We start from the raw sequence: 17,893 nt of genomic DNA, 5'->3' as shown, positions 1-17,893 counted from the left end.
TGGTAGTGGGGGGAAGCTCGTGTGCTGAGGTGGGGCGGCGGGGAGGTTGTGCCAGAGGGGGCCGGAGGAGGCGTTTGAGGGCGTGCAGGGCCGTGGAGCCGTCCTCAGATGCGGGGACAGCGCTCGAGCAGGGCGGGAAGTGCGGGTGCCCGAATCCCGCTGCCCCGCGGGCAGGTCCTCGCCGCTAAGGCCGTGAGCTGGGGAGGAGGAAAGCTGGGGTGCCTCCTTGCCTCGAAAAGAAACCTGGGTGTTGTTATGGCTTCCACCTCAATCAGGCGTTTTAGAAGATAAAAATAAACCCCAAGGTTGCCTCTTTGATGCTGCACCCTCCTGAACGCTTCTTCGCGTGTCTGGTATTGGTTAGTTTTGCTTTTTAGTGTTGTCTTAGGCCCTGATCATGCAAAACACACATGGACTTAACGTTGTAGATGTGAGTGATTCATGCCTTAGTTTAAGCACGAGGCTTTCGTCTGTGATGTTCTCTGGACATCATGTTTTCTAGTGTGTGCCTGAACTCCTGGGCTCAGCTGGAAGGCCTCATGACCAAGAATGTGTACAAATTGGAGGGCGTTTTGAGAAAATCAACATAACTGAGTTTTGAACAGCTTAACGAAGCTGAAGTGTTGAATTGCTGCATGGTTAAAAAGAAATACACACAATGATGATTCCTTCCAACTCCCTTGAGAGGGAAGAATAAATTTAACCTTCCTCACATACATAGGGAGGAAACAGAGACAGAAACAAGTAAGTGGTGAATCAAGTAGAGCTCCAGTGCCTTGGATTCTCAGGATTGTGCTTGTGCCTTCACACAAATGTTTTTCAAGCCTGAAAGGGTGGTTTCCAGAGCACTTGGTGGCGATCTGCACAAGCCAGTAGTGGTCAGATATCGTCGCAGTGACCTGGTGAGAGGTGCACAGAGAAAACCAACATCCTTCCAGAAACAGGTGTGTATGAACATGAGCAAGTAACACTGGGTAAGGCTGGAAAAATACCCTTACCCAATATTGCTTGCTCATCTTCAACCCATTCCTGTAGTTGCCACAGAGGTGTTTGTCAGGCATGCATGTGAAGAGATGCAGTGCATTTGGAAAAAGCCACCTTCAGGACTAATCCAGGACAAAATTCTGATTTTGCCACTTGTAACAACCCTACAGCAGCAGAGACACCCAGGCAGTTTTTCTTCACCTGTAGGTTCAGTAAGTAAAGCAGATCCAGTGAACAGGTAAAAGCAGTGTTTGCCTGAATACAGTGCAAGCACCTGTATTTCTGATGCTTGTAGTACCTGTGATGTACTTCAGATCTGTGTGTGATGGTTGCCTCTCCTAAGAGAATTTTCCTGCCAGGGTGCTCCATGAGATAATGCTGGGTGTGCACATAGGTGATAAAAGGAGAAGTGAAAGGCAGCGTATGTGGGAAAGGGGATTGATGTGTTGGCCATGTGCACTAGATCATCATGAAGGGATCCTGCCTTGTGGAAGAAGCCAGCTTGAAGTCTCACATGTTTGGCAGGGATACAGGTAATACAGCATGTGGGGAGGCTCCTAATGTAAGTCACCTGCTATTTGCCTGAATGTAAAAGGTAGGCCAGCATCGCCATGAGCAGTAATGAGGGACTAGCAGTTTTGAAGTGTAATTGTATAAAAGCAGCAACATCAGAAAGGAGACACAAGCTGCTTTACCATCCCCAGATTGAGCAACATAGAAAGATGATGCTCAGAATTGCTTGCAAAAAGTAGTTTATCCCAAAAATCAGTTATCCCAGAAGCTCATGGTTTCTCCCTTGCGAAGTGACAGCCCCCCATGGAAGCATCACTAACAGCTTTTCATAAGAGGAAAGAGCCATGACTTTACTGCTCCATTAGCCAACTTGGTAAATTAGGCTTCACTTGTGATTTACTATCAGTGGAGCTTCAGATGTGGTAACGAAATAAAATGAAATCAATACCCAATGGGTTCAGACACAGGACAACTTGCCAAAAACAACACAGTCTGTATTTTGTCATTTACTTGTCTTCTAATTTTGTGTTATTTTAAGGATATGGGGTTTTTCAGCCTGATGCACAGATTTTTTTTTTTTTTAATGCAGCCAGTCCTACTTGTTTCATTACTGTGCCCCTGTTCGGAATGTGCTGTAATGGGAAGCAGTGACAAATAACGGCTCTTTGCACTTTGATCTAAGCAGCACGTCACATCAATGATCATTAAAAATTGTGTTAACCAATCCAACCATGACTTTCTGAACTTAGGCTCTGGGCCGGTCTATATACCTAACACAGGTATAATGTAAAACTATTTATAAAGGCATCTCTCAGCCTCAAAAATATCATCAGGGTTAAAGCATTTCAAACAGGAAGTCGTCAGCAGAAGTTTGCACAGAAAAGAGCTGTATTGAAAAGAAACCAAAACACCACCAAAACTGATGGGAAATGTACTTTGTGGCTGGGGGCCTTTGCAAAAAGTATCAAAATAGGAAGAAAACTAACTTGTTGGACTTGTTGTGTGACACTTCAAAGATACAGGCATATCAGCATAGCACTCCTCTAGCTAAAGTGCCGGCTGGTTGGCTGTCCGCCAATGCCAATCTGGTGCTGAAAGAAACTTTAAAGAGCGAGAGGATGGGAAAGAACAGAGGCAGTGAGCATGAGTACTCTTTATTCTTCATGGAGAAGAATGGGATGGGGCAGCACTCCTGGACTCAGTAATGCTTTGGCAGTGCCACAACTATGATTTCCTAATGGCTATATTATGTTTTTAAAAAGACAATATGTTCTCAAAGGAGTGGGCCATAAGGATTTATTGGAAAGGAGTGGGGTGACTAATTTGAAAAGAAACAATCTGTCAGATTTCTATTTGTGAATTGTCCGTGACAAATTCATAAAAATTAGCGAAGATATGGAGAGAAGTTTTCCTCCATGTCCAGCTTGAGTTAGAATCCACAAGATGAGCCCGGAGCCTGTCCGATACATAGAAATATGCACTATGTGACTTTTATTTTGGCTTCAGCTGTTTGAGGGAAAAGTTAAACTGCTTTATGATGTAAAACAAATGACAATTGGTTTGTTTCTCCTTTTGATTTGTACTGAAAATGTTATAGTTCATGGGGTATAGCAGGGTTTGTCAGTTGCTGCATCTATCATTTTTATACTTTTAGACTTAAGCTGTTTAAGCTGCTGATCTTTTTCTTATTCCTTATTAAAAAAAGTAACTTAAAGAACCTTTGACAATATTTTCTAGGTATTCAGCTTCCAAATTGTGCAGAATATTTCACCTTCCCCTACCAGAGATTTGATCTTCAATACAGCCACTGAAATTTCACTATTACTTTAAGGAATGCTCAATCTGGGTTTAGTTTTCTCAAGCATGTACCTGTGGTAATGCTCACCTGCGAACTGTGACTCTGAGATGCCACCAGTTACCACAGAAGTCTATCCTTTATTGCTTTTCCTTGTTTAGGTAGATAACTAGTGTGAGAAGTTTATTTTGAAATGAATTTATTTTATTCGCCTAAGACACAAAGCACGTGTTGAAGCTCTGCTGGCTGATAGCAGGCATAGAAAATACAGACCAAACATAGTAGAAATGTAGATCTTGTGGCAAAGATAGGCTCTTTTCTCTCTATTTTTCAGATACATGCGGAGACATGTATACTCACACAGACCCATCTGCTTGAACAGACTTGCTGGTTTCACAAAAATGTAGCTATCTGAAGCATTTATTTATTTTTTTCTTTAGTTTTTCTACACTGGTTTGAAAAGTAGGTGGGAATAAAGGTATAAAACAATGTGAAGAGTAGACCCTGCAGAGCTTGGGCCATCCCAAACAAAGAAATCAAAGAAAGATGTGAAAAATTCAAGCAAAGCAAATGGCTTTCCATAACATAAGCTCTCTCCTTCTTGTTTCTCCACTTGTTTCTGGCACTTAAAATGTGCTTGTGATCTGATTGTTCAGAGCCAAAGAGGAACTTCTCTGTGTAGAATTACTTTTCTATGAGCACGGACAATTTCATGGTGCTGTTGTTGCAACCAGAGCTTTAGGGCTGGGTCCAGCTCCCAGCAAGCTTGGCAGGGGTCTTGCCATTGACTATAGCAAGGGCTGGATCGGGACCTGGACAACGCTGTTGGAAATGCCAGCTGGAACAGCTAGTGCTTGTTGTACACTGACTGCATTCATCTGGAAGCACAGCAGATGGGAGCCAAAGGTATTTCTTCATCCAGTGTATGTATGAGCAGCCTTCCTAACCCTCTCCAGTGCTGTTCATTTCATTCATCCTTGGCACTCAAATACCATGAAAATGAGCGTGGTAAAAATGTCTTCGTAAATGTTTGTGCCTTCTATTGTTTGCACAGTGGCTTTCTGATGTTGTAACTTTAAAAGCCCCAACAACACAACGAACCATGCCACAGGGCCAAAACAGCAGATTGAAAATCTGTTGGAGTCTGGGTGAAAATACCCTCCATGTATCTTCTTGCTCTGCAGCGCTGTGCAACCGATTGGGGTAATGACAGTTTCCATTGCTGAAGACAAAAGAAAACTACTGGAAAAATTTAAACACATATATGGCGTTGTTCATTACTGCTTATATTGTCTCAAAGTGAAGTTAAAATTGGTTTTGATTAATTTCTCAGAGAAAATGGAAGTTCTGGCAATTTTTTGTAAACCATCCGAAGAAGCAGGTTTCGTTTCCAAACTGAAAAATGGATTAACATGGCCTGCCAAGCTTGTGTAAGAGTATCAAGTAGCAGCTAATGCACCTGGGAACTACTTTCTTAGTTTATATTCTTCTTGCAGTCCTTTTGGGGCTAATGCTTCTCCAAGTTAATAACATCCTTGGGGAAACAGGATTTTCATCCCTCACAGAGCGCTGGCCGTGATCTTCCTTCCACTTGGCAAACTTCTGCAGCGGGGGGGGGGAACGACAAAGGTTGGACAATTGAGCGTATTCCACACAGCACTGTTACAGATAGAGCCGTTCCTCAGTGAGGCAGTGAGGAGAGGAGGAAGCCCTTCTGTTTGTAGCTGACCCAAGTGGTCGGCTAGAATCAGTGGATCCTGAGTGTTACCTTGAGGGAGTAGGTGGGAAATTTTCTGTCATGGTTTTGTTGAGTTTTTGTATTTGTTGATGGGTCTCCTGTAATGTGTCTTAGATACACAAATGGCCAAACAAAAATTGGAAGTATGACCGTGTCTCATAGTGCCCCTCGGGTTTTGTAGTGGCCATTTGGGTGGCTTGTATCCATTCTCATTCTCATGCTAAGGTTGGTTATTTCTCAGCGTGAGATTACAGCAGCCACTTTCAATCTTGATCTCAAATTGCAGGTATGACAGTTTTGGAGTTCTGCAGATGTCTCGAACATACCCTCATGCAGATATTTTTTATTTATTCATTACAAAGCTGATTCTTGTTCAGAACATTCGCTGAGTTTTAGTCTCAGGGTCCTGGCTCTCAAAACCACTTGTATGTTTAAGTACAAGTGCGTTTTACCAAAGCTTCTTCCCAAAGGGGGCTAACCAGCATCTTTCAGCAAAAGAAAACCACTTCCACACACTTTCAAACATAATCAGGTGTCAGCATGGCTACCGAGGGCACAGTTTGCTCCAAGAAACACGGAAGCATATTTTTTCAAAAGTAGTTTGAAAGTAAGGAGATGGAAAAGGAATAAGCAGTAAGAAGTCTTGGAGAGTTACCATTTCTAGTCTTGGCAGCCAGGGTGGAAGAGAAGCCAGGGCAAAGCTTCTTCTCTGGCTTGATACGCAATGCCAGTCAGTGTAAGTTGTTTTTTCAGGGCCTCAGTTTCCCCAGCAGTGGCAAAAAGTACAAATCTGTGGATAACTTCATAAACAAAAAGCAATGCATGTACAATGTGAACTTTAACTTGGGGTGGGATTTCACCTACAGATAGAACAGCATTTATATGGCTTTAAGTAAGAAATATTATGGAGCAGTTGATGTCAGAAAGGACCTTTGGAGATCTTCTGGTCCAACTCCCTTGACCAAGAAGGGCCACCTAAAGCCAGCTGCCCAAGATCATGTCCATATGGCTTTTGAATATCTCAAAGTTGGGAGACTCTACAACCTATACAGGGCAGCCTGTACATAGAATCATCTCAGAGTATTCCAAATCAACTGCAATAAGTTTTTAATTCTTTCCATTATTTCCATCTATTTACCAATGTAAGATGTATGTTATATACATATGTTTGTATAGGTGATGTATGTACATCTACAGTATGTATATATGTATAAAATATGCCTATTTTCTATGTGCATAAAGTCTTTGAAACATCTGGATAGTGCATTATCCAAGCATATGCTCTTCAAATCCCTGTGCAGCCAGCCAGCTTGCTGATTGCCTGAATTAAACTGCAGTCTTCCCAGACAGTTCTGTCTGCAGCTGTAAGGTGTTCTCTAGGCTACTTAAAAGCTGCCAGGTCCTGTAGGAAAACTGCTTATCTGCTGAGAAAATATTACCAGCACCTTCTTGGAGAGAAGGGCCAGGTTTCTCAGAGTAGTTGCTAAATTACAGTTGTAGGTGATAAAAAGAGGAGAAGTAAAGGAAAGACGACAACCATCTGAATTCTGGTGTGTTTCTTTACTCTCCTGTTTCTGTACCTGGTACAAGAAACAGGAATATAACAGCCAGGGTGGTGCGAGTCACCTCTGTATTTTCTAGGGCTGGTGCTATTTTGGCTCTATAAAATAGCTGGTGAGTAACCGCCCAGGATAACAGGGGTATGCTCTGTCCCTTTTTGCATCTTTGCCTACTATAGACAGCTACACTGATCATCACACGGTCTCTGTGTTCAGAGAGTACGTCATACCTCCTCTCCTGCCTTTTATGTTTGGTCTGGACAAAGTTACAATTGACTTGTGTCGAACAGCACGTAGAAGTACCTTCTCTTCCTGCCATGGGAGAAATTAACAGCAGCGCAGAAGCCCTTTATCCTTATCCTACCCACTGGCTGCACCCCTGGGAACTCCATCAGTCCCTTCCCCAGCCCCCCTCTGAGCTCCTTCCCTTCACACTGCTGCCTAGCCTTGCACCAGCAAGACACGTGTACCTGTGAGGGGTTGTAAAAAACACAAAAGGGACACACTCACACCTGCATTGCCTTGTGCAGAAAGGGGCTGTGCACATGGGAGGCTCTTGGACAAAAGCAGAGAGCAGAGATGTGGACCACACAGCAGGCAGCCAAGCATGCTGACCCTCACACCACTCTTTCGCTGCTGGACACATGTACGCACAAATAAACACCTCATGTGCAGGTGACTTGTGGAACTGGTTTACCCATTGGAATAATCGTGGCTACAGTGATCTTAAAGCTATCAAGTTACTAAAAATACCCCTGCAGCCCATCCTTTAATTACTGAACTGTTCCCCATCATGTTACAGAAAGAAAAATACCATTTGGTAGCAATCATATGACGTGAAAGAGTTTGCACATAGCACTCCCTGCTCATCATGCAAGTGTGGTAAACTCCCTGAGATACTTCTAAAGGAGCACTTTGCAAAGGTTGCTTCCATTGTGAATCAAGGGGCAGACAGCTACTGCTGCTGCTTTCACTTTGGTCTCTACTCTTCCAGATCTGGAGGAAGATAATGTGGTCAGAGTGAGCAGTCGGTTGGTGACCCTACATTGACACACGTGTGGGGAGCAGAATTTTCTTCTGAGCCTTGTTGAGTGTGAAATGGGAGCAAGCTGCCTGCGACAAGTAGAGCTGTTTTGAAGGAAGAGGGAGAGGTGAAGTTCATACAAATTCCTCAGGTCATATCAAATATGCCTTGTGGATTTTTGATTTCCTGGGGGGAGACAGGGAGCACAGAGAGACCCAGGCAGTGTATAGGAGCTAACATTTCACTCACAGAGTGCAAAACAGAGTGCCTTTCTGTAGCTACCGTCTGTTTATCATTGTATTATACTATTTTCTGATGATACGGGCTAACACCTCCAAAGAATACAGGGGAAGGAGAAGAGGAGTAGAGACAGGTGGGTGTAAAGGGCCCTCTTCAAGACACTCCAACACTAATAGTTTCTCTCCTCCCTTGAACATCAAGATTGGGAAATCAAGAACTCAAGAGAAGTGCAATTTAATTGCTCACATGCTTTCATGATCAGCCATTACCAAACTGTTATTACTCATCTCATTCCTGTCTGACATGAGCCTGTAGCTCATTCGTGAGCTCCCCAAACTTTCTTTTACTTGCTTCTATTTGGTTTTGAGCATCTTGACAGTACAGAAGTTTGCTCTGAAAAGCTGTGTATTCCCTATTCATTGGTGCAATTTCCTAGATGTAAGCACTGGAAATGCTTTATAACATGATAGGCAGGATAACTTGTATCCCAGGAACAGAGATGCACAGCGGTCCTTAAATAAAGGATAGCAATTAGCCTACCTTTTACCAACATTGATGATAATGAAAGTACTTATCCCTTTAGTTGCTTTTCCAGTTTTCAAGGGTACCTCTCCTACCAGATATTTGTTCCAGATTTTGTCCAGGTTTATACAGCTCAGTAGTTTCCTACTGCAGTCTGGGAATTTCACCTTTGGTTTCAACCGAAGTGAGGTATGTTGTAGGGCCAGCGATGAATCTTTTATAGTTCAGGCTGAAATAAAGTGCAAACAACTGAAAGAAATGTCTTAATAAAGATAATTTGCATGTTGAAACTTACATTGCATAAATGTGCCATTAATATCATTAATATCTTCCTGGAGATAAGATGCAATGAACTTCTTTGAAGATGAATTGCTCAACTCACCCCTGGCATGACTTCAGTGGAATCTCACCCACTTCTGACAGTGATTTATTTCTTCTGGAGCACTTTCTTCTGGGAGTCCAAGATGCCTATCTTTTCAAATTCATACAATCTCACATCAGAGAACTCAGAAGCAGGACTCCCAAGTTCCAGTACTAGCTCAGCCGTGAACTAGCATTATGCTGGTTATCTCAATTTCTGTGGGGTGAATCTCACATGCATACTTATTTCTTGCAAAACTTTTCAGAATCTCACTTTGAAAGGTGTACTCATGAAAAATTTAAATTATCACAAATTAAATACTTCTAAAATAATTTGTGAGTAAAGAAGGAGATTCATTCCCACTGAAAAGGAAAGAAGGAGGAGATGTTCCCTGAGGCTGCTGTAGAAATTTTTGATCGCATCCAATATGATGGAATAGCAAAGAAATATTATTGGGGTGTTTGCCTGCAACACAAAGCAGGCCGTGCCCTCAGTTTTCTCATTCATTGTATTGATGTTTGTCTGTGTATTCATAAGTTAAAGCAGGAGAAGTGGCAATGGTTCGGGCTTGAGCATGAGTTGTGGTGGGCTGCATTTAAAATTGGTCACATCTGGCTCAGAATGAAAAATTGTACAATAGTTTTAGAAAACAGTGCCAACATTTTAATCCTCCCTGTTAAGTGAACAATTGAGTTTCTTTAACCCACTTTTATGCCTCCTTGATGCTAGCTAGGAGCTGTTTTGGGTCTGAAACGGCCTTAAGTGTTCATTTTCGAAGTCCTAAGTTTTAACATATGCTTTGCATCTTGCCTCCAAGAAGATATGAATGATAATCATAGAATCACAGAATCATAGAATAGTTAGGCTTGGAAAGGACATTAAGATCATCTAGTTCCAACCCTTCTGCCATGGGCAGGGACTCCTCCCACTAAACCATGCCACCCAAGGCCTCAATGGTGGGAATGGAGGCACATTTCTACAGTCAAATTTTCAAGGAAATTTGCCTGTATTGCAGCAATGCAAGACAGACTTTAAGAGTGGATGGAGCCCTTACTGGTCCTGCGCTTTTGTATCTCCCCTCTTTTTTCATACCTTGACTTTATGTTATAAGAGCTTGGCCCTTTTTCTCTCTGTGATGACAACACCAAGGGACCCCTTGTCTAGCCTGACCTCTTGTGTAACAGAAGGCTTTTAATTAATAGCATAGTCACTTCTTGGCTGAAGTTGAAGAAAACATGATTTAGCTAAATAGTCTCAGACACTTGTACAGAGCAGAGACAATTTAAAACACTTATAGGCAAAAAATACTTTATTATAATGATATAGGGAAGTAACACCTCAGAGATGTGGTCACAGTTCACACTTCAATGTGCAAACAAAATTTTTATAAGCTTTTTGTAAAGAAATACTTATCTGCTGATGAAGACTCTTGGTAAACATTTGTGGCTGAAGAAGCACTAAGCAGAATGGGGTACAATTTATCATACCAACTACATTATATTCTCCTGCTAATATTTCTATTCTGCATAAGAGTATTAGTGTTAAAACACTTAGGCTGTATCTTAAGTATATGTATGTTCATATATGTGGTTTTTTGTGTATATATACACATACACACACACACATATACATAAATATATTTAGATATATTTATATGTATCTGTGCCAAATCCTTTTATGTCGAAACTGTAGATCGTGTCACAAGATTAAACAGCTTGGGTTTGTAAAACTAAAATAAAACGTCTGTTTGGAAAGGCGCTGGCATTGTAAGAAATGTTTGCAGGCTGTATCTGCATTCAATGAACATTAACCCATATAAGTTTTTATAATTATTTCAACTGAACAACCTCATCACATACATTCAGAAACTAAAGGTAAAGGTTCTATTGAATTTCAGCAAATGCTACTCCTGAATTGAAGTCATTAAGTTTTCATAACATTCTCCATTGTAATCTGTTGTTTTCACTGGCTTGTAGTTTTCTGAGCTGTCTTATCTGAGTCCCTGCTTTAAGGTGAAATATGTTTTTCAAAGAATTCAGCAAGAAATTATTAACTTTAAACACTTCTGTGAAAGGCCAGAGATGTTCACCTTACTTACCAGAAAATGTCCTCTGTGAACCTAGTGAAGAGGCTTGGGGCTAAAAGAGCAAGTCTGGGGATCAGAGTCCTTCTTGTACAAGGGAACCATGCATCTTTAAAACACATGTATTAAACATACAGAAAAACATGACTCCATCTGAGGCATCCCAGATTAGTGAGTATTTAAAAAATAATCTACATGATTTATCCCAGGTCTTACAGTTAGGTCTTGATACCAAGCTTTTTGAGATGCACGGCACTGTTTGTCTACAAGACGTCATTGCTTCTGAGATGGGAACAATTCCGGATTCTTCCTGGTGAGCAGAGAATGTACTTACCCATCTGGGACAATCACTTTATGATCTACCAGGGAAAATCACTTTGTAATTGCCATACTTTCTTACTGCTGATGGTAGAGATTGGCTGCCTGATGTATTCAGCAGTAGCTGAATAGGGCAGCAGGTGGAGGTCTGATTCTCCTCTGGAAATCAGATCACTTCATGTTACACCATAATTTCTCAGCCCTTTCTGGATTCCACTCAGATAAGATAGCTCAGATTCGAATGCTTGTCTGGGAGCAAGGTGAGGACAGAGAAAATCACTGTTTTTTCATCAGTGTACCCAAATCTCTGTCAGAGCAAACAAATTTGAGCTTTGAAAAAGCAACTTTTTTCACTCTCTCTGCCTGAGTAGAAATGAAAGCAGGAAAATGGTAAATTGAAGTTGTGGAAACAAAAATTTTTCTTTTCCCCAGCTAAAATTGTCCCTTAGTAAAATGCACAAACTGGGAATCATGAGGGATCCTGTTCTGTGGGTATTTCAGAGCAGAGCAGATTGAGTAGTGATGCAGCATACCTTTTGCCTTTTGCCAATAGTCTCAGTCAGGCTGAAGGACTCTTGCAGCCATTCCTGCTCCATGTGACTCATTTTTCACAGCGTGTTACACCCTACCTTTGGGCCCTGGAAAGATGATGATTTATAAGCACTCTGAGCTCTTAGTGAAGCTTCTAGGAGCAGGACTGTTCGGTCTTCTACACAAGGCTGCGGGTGCAATGACGGTAGGTCAGTTCCTGGACCTTTTGCATGTATGGATATAGAGGAAACAAAAATTAATAGGAGCTTTTGGAAGAGTAGAGACCTAAATGTATACCATATTCATCTACATGTGTCAGTGGGGGTCCTTTAACATCATTATGCATCCAAATGATTGCACTAGGCTTCCAATTCTTGCCCTCCTATCCCTACACTCATGTCCCTTCAACAGTGCAGACTAAACAATTGAAGTACGGAATTGCTGTTTTTTCAATGTTCGGCTCCCTTCTTTCCCATATGCTTCATGTTTTGATTAGGCAACAGTCTGAGACTTTAGAGACTGATTATTAGTACCCATGTGGATGTAATTTAACTGTCTTTTATTCTAGTCATGCTTTTCTTTGGAAATTTAGAAGATACTGGTACAATACTAAAAAGAAACAAAGAAAAAAATTAACATGTGATTCCTTTCAGAAAAGACACATTATTCTATGAAATGATTGACCACTGTGAAAAATAAATCAGGCTAGTAAAGTATAAGAATTAAAAAGGAGAACCAATAAATAACAAGTATCATTGTCCAGCCCATACTAATGTACTGGCTAGGCACCACAGACAAAGTTTAGGTTCCATTTTTGAACGTTCAAGTTCTTGAATAATCTTATATATGTGGGGAGTATCTATACCTGTGTCTGGAGGACATGGCTCTGTGTGAGCAACCCTGCTATGTGTATGAATGATGCATCTATTTCACTGTTGCAGCAGTAGGTAAGTAGCACTAAAGCATTAAATTAAATTAAATCAGATTAAAATGTTCTTGTAATAACATTAAGGAGTAGGTAGGCATTGTCACATACATACAGGAAAAGATGAGGCATACTATATATTTTCATGCATGTACTCTGTACGTCAGGCAGCTAAATTAATTTTGACTAAGGTCTATTTCCTATCTTTGTTAAGTACATTGGATCAACAGTGTAATATATGTACTTTTGTACAGAATGAAGCAAGATCCCATATCCGCATAGTTTATTTCTGATGAAATATTATCTTATATGTTTGTCAACATTCCTATTTACTTTCTGGAAGCTCCTAAGATTGTGCATAATTTCATCAGTTTCTAGCATAATCATTTCTGACATTTCTTGGACTTGATGATCTTAAAAGTCTTTTCCGACTTAGCTGATTCTATGATTCTATGTACTCAGGCATGTAGCACACTCACATGGAGCATTTACAGAGGCCAGCATCAGCTGCGTTCTCATGGAAGAATGGATTTGCCTTTACTAGGATTTTGGGCTACGAGGAGGCCAGCACACTATGCAACGGTGAGAGCATGGGGACAGGCAGTTCTCCCAGGTTATCCTCCTGGGGAATCCTTCCAGGAGCTATCTGTTCCCCATAATATGGCCACTGACATCCCTGGGGCCAGGAACAACCTGCCCTCATGGTGGAAAATGGGAAGTTCAGTTCAGCCTTCCCAGAGATAGGGTCTGTAATTTAACAGGCAGGCACTGAAAAAACTGAGCTGGATTTTCTGCCTTTGGATGCTTGTTCCCATCTGGGAAAGCAGCTTTTGGCCAGCATGAGCCGCTCTCTGGTCACCTGGTGACCCTGAGCAGGGAACTCATCTGCCCAAAAAATGACTACGGCTCACCCCAATCACTTTTAGTATGAGGCGATCATGTCTATGCCATCGCCAGCAGCATTAGGAAGGACTGGCCAAGGGTGGTATCAAAAGGGGTATGCTCTGAGGGATGCAGAGCACCATGAGTCCAGGACTGCATTAAGTCCCCATATTCCTGGACTTAGAACCAGATTTCAGTTTAGTACTTTGACTATTTAAATGGAAAAAAAAAATTGCATCATTTAAGCTGCATTTGATTGACATCTTTGGTCTCTCATTAGTGTTCCAGAATTGAGTATAGAAAGAGAAAAGTATTGATTGTTCTTTTTGTCTCTTTTTGTGACCTTTTTCTTTCCAATGCAAACAAAAACTTAAACAAAGATAACAGAGAGAGGATTGAGAGTTTTCTTGTGTAGCAAATGTCAAAGCTTTTAAATAATAATAAAAAAAGAAATCAATTGGGATTCCTTAAAAACCACAAAGATCAAAAGTTTATGTCTACAAAAATCACATTTTTTGATAGAAGAAAACCCTCTTTAATTGAAAAAATGCATGCCATCCTGCTGACTGAATTATACAATGGTTTGGTGACAGTTCCAGAAATAAAATCCAGAATATTTAGTTCTTCATGTCAAGCAGTCCATATTGCCCTATCCTTTTCCAAGCAGAGCCAGTTCTCAATGCAGGATGTCTCAGTGGCATGGAAGGCCTATTTTGAGAGTCTTTTGAAAAGCTGAAGTTTGGGATGAGTCCAGAATAAGACCTTTTTTAGACTGAATATTTATTAAACAAGCTACAGGATTTTTTAGCTCGGCCCTGTCCAATTTAGCAACCAGTATTGTTGTTGGATGCTCTGTTGTTGCTGCATTGGTGTTTATGCTTTCAGTGGGTATAAGTAAATGTAAAAGTATCTTTTTTGAACAAATGGGGGAATGTTTGAGTGTAAGTAAACAAGACAAAAATGTGGACAGGCCCTGATTTTTTAATTACAGTTAGACAATCTTGAAAAAGTAATAGTTCATCTTGACAATCAAATATGTTTACTCATTTCCTCTGGAACAGGAGTTTTGTCTACAAGAAGTTTGTTGTTGTGTTTTTTTATTAATTACTTTTCTCCTCCATGGAGGACATGATAATGCCTTATAGCTCTGAAATACCATAGAAGCATTTATACAGGACATCTGGAAAGCAGGATTATTTTCTGGTTTCGTTTTTGTTTTATTTGAAATTCTTCTCTTCAGCTTTAAACTTACAGGTTGGGTTCAGCCCAACCTGTCCTTTGGTCATTCTGCTCTGACATGTCATGCTGATGAAGTCCCCAGAGCATGGGGATTCAGGTATTCTGTGGACTAATTTATCCATTTTTTACACACCTTCCATACACTGCAGTGTCAGTACCAAAGTCTGTCATCAAGCGTGTTCCCCTTGACTCCAGTACAGGTGAAGTTCTTTATTAATGACTGGGACATTCCTCAGATGATGCCACAGAAGACCTATCTCCAGAAGGGTCACCTCCTGTGTTAAAGATGAAGGACAGAAATGTTGGAAGAAGAGTTTCTAAAGCCAGCTGTTGTTCTCACAAGAAGGTTGGCAGGTAACTTGGATATGAGATGGTTGAGATGCTAGCAAAAATTTGGCACTAAAAGTAGCTTTTATCATCAGAGATGGAAAATAGGAATGTAGGAATGGCAGTGCTGGTTGGACCAGGCATTCATCTAACCTGGGGTCCTCTCTAATGTTGGTGAGCCATGGATGCCTAGGTAAAATAAGAACAGGGCTTAGTGCTTAGTGAGTGGTACTGGCTTGGTATGTTCTCCTACCAGCCAGCAATCTGGGGCTCAACCTCCCCCCCGGAGCTGGAAGCTGCATCTGTAAAATGCAGCAGTACCATGCAACCTTTGTTTCACGAATTTGGTTGCTTTTTGAAAGCCCTGGTATCCACAGCATCTTGAGGCAAAGTACTCCATTGCTTAACAACATGTTGCGTACAGAGCCTCTGCTTTTCCCTTGTTTTCCACCTGCCACCATCTTGCTTCATGCTATGCCCCTGGTTCCTGCCCAGAGGAGACAGTACTCCCATTGTGCCCAGCTTGGTCCCCCCATGACACACGTCTGATTTATGGACCTCTGTCGTACCCATGCTTGGTCATTTCATTTCCAGCCTATTCTGTTTAGTGATTCCTGGTAGGGAAGCTGTTCCACAACTTTGATCACCCTTGTGACCTTTCCCTGAACTTTTCCTTGTTCAAATATATCCTTTCTGGGGTTGGAGGAGCAAAACTATACAGGGTATTCAAGGTGCAGTATGTCAATGAAGTGGTCAGTGGATAAAAAAATGAGTCGGTGAAATTTATTTAGACTTTGAAAGACTTTTGACAAAAGCTATTAAAAAATTAAGTAGACACTGGCTAAAAGTCAAAGAATTGTTATTACAGAAAAAGCAGGAAGGAATCAATTTCCATCAGTGATCCGTTTTCATTATTGCAAAACCCTAAGAGCAGGGTCTAACAAGTTTCCATATTAAGGCCAATGTTTAGTGTACATAATAATAACTTCTAAATGATGGTGAGCCCAGAGGCAGTATGTCAGCAGATGGCTCCGAAATGATTTAGGTTAGTCAAGGTGAATGAAGTAGATAGGAAGACAAAAACTGGGGAAAATCTGGTGAACCTTAAGAAACCCAGATAAATGAACTACTTGTAGCACGTGAAGTTCAGCATGGCTAAATGTAATTTATAAATGCAGCAAGAGCTACAAAAAAAAAAAAAAATAAATGGAGAAATGCAGTGCAAATGTGCATGAGTGCTCTGTGCACTGTAGTCAGTCTGTTACTGATTTCAAGATTTCAAGAGAAAAAGTGAAAAATCTCTGCCCAGCATGTAGCCATGAAGCTGCTAAAAGTAACACATGCAGTAGGGAAAGTCTTAACCAGATAAGAAATAGAAATTATTCAGGTAGGCAAATCACTCGTTTTAAATTTAAGAAATCCCTGAACCACACAGGTTTGAAAGACAATACATTCATAAAGAACATAATTTTATGTTGCTTCCTTTTGCAAAATTATGGTCTTAGTAACTGCTAGAAAAATGTCTGATGGGGCAAAACCCTGGCTTTGACTAAATTAGCTTAATTGTTATAAGTTGTTTGAAGATTATAAAGATAACTATCTTTTGGTTTACCAATAGCAGTATGTTTGAGAAAGTTCTCACATCACAGGCTTAATTTACTTAAGATTCATGAAACTGTTTCTGTTTTGTGACTGACCAATGTAGTAATATAATGCTGCTTCTTGTCAAGTTAGGGGATAAATTACATTTAAAAGTTGTTTTTCCTCAATATGCAACCTTGTGTGTTTCTGCCTTCTACAAACATTTGATCCAGTAAAACCAGATATCATAAATATCCAGAAAAAGCAAACATAAAAGAGCAAAAAAAAGCTGGGAGACATTTGCTTAGAAAGTTGATCAAATATTTGCAGACTGCTTTTTCCTCCCAGTTTTCACTCTCCTACTTGGGCACCGAGGTAGTTTACTTCTTTATGTAGGCAATGCTTTTCGCCTAGAGAATTCCAACCCCTTTTACAAACAACGAGCAATACATAAATTTGGATCACATGCTGTCGTCTGAAATGCAACTTGCCTGTGGTGTGAAGTGGGTTTTGGCATACCCACATTCAAAGCAACCTCTCCCAGTTTTGATAGTGTGCCATTATTGTATCAAATGGGTAAAATAAATGGTAGAAAGGGAATGTGACCAGCGGACTTGAATCAACATAACATCGAGGCTCAGCATTTCAGCCAGAGGCTCAGTGATTCACTGGGTCAGGGAGGGGATGGAGAGAAGCTGCAGAGAGCTGTGGCACTTGGATCAGAAGTTTGTCAGGGGTCCTACAGTATCCAACAGACCCCTTCCAGCTTTTTTTAATGTGAAAGGAGGTATGTAAGGCATCAGAGAACAGTCACTGCGGATCATGCATGGGGCACTCAGTGGACTGTTGTCTCTCTCTTTCTTTCTTCTGCTCAGGTAGATTTGCCGCAGCTTGAATTGAAAGGATTCCATTTGTCAGTTTTCAGGGTTGATGCAGTATCTTGCCTTACATCTTGATTGACTTTTCACTCTGCTTTTTCCTCTGCAGCTGCTCACAATTCTTTACTGTAAATTGTCACAGATGCAGACTTTGACTCACATGCTTGCAAAGTGAATCAGTGGCAACATCTGTTTCCCCAGAGGGATGGGTGCCCCAGCCTCAAACCACCCACGGTGGCAGTGCCTATGGAAGTTGATATTTCCTGGCTTGCATTCTGGGAAACATGTTCATTAAAGGGAAAAAAAAATAAATAAAAGCTATCCACATTTATGTGGTTTTGGGCATAGGTGTGAAAATCTCCCCTGTCTTCAGAAACGCAGGGTCACAGAAAA

This window comes from Psittacula echo (genome assembly GCF_963264785.1).
Source record: "Psittacula echo genome assembly, chromosome: 2".
NCBI lineage: Eukaryota > Metazoa > Chordata > Aves > Psittaciformes > Psittacidae > Psittacula > Psittacula echo.
The sequence above is the reverse complement of the archived record's forward strand: the minus strand, read 5'-3'. Positions refer to the sequence as shown.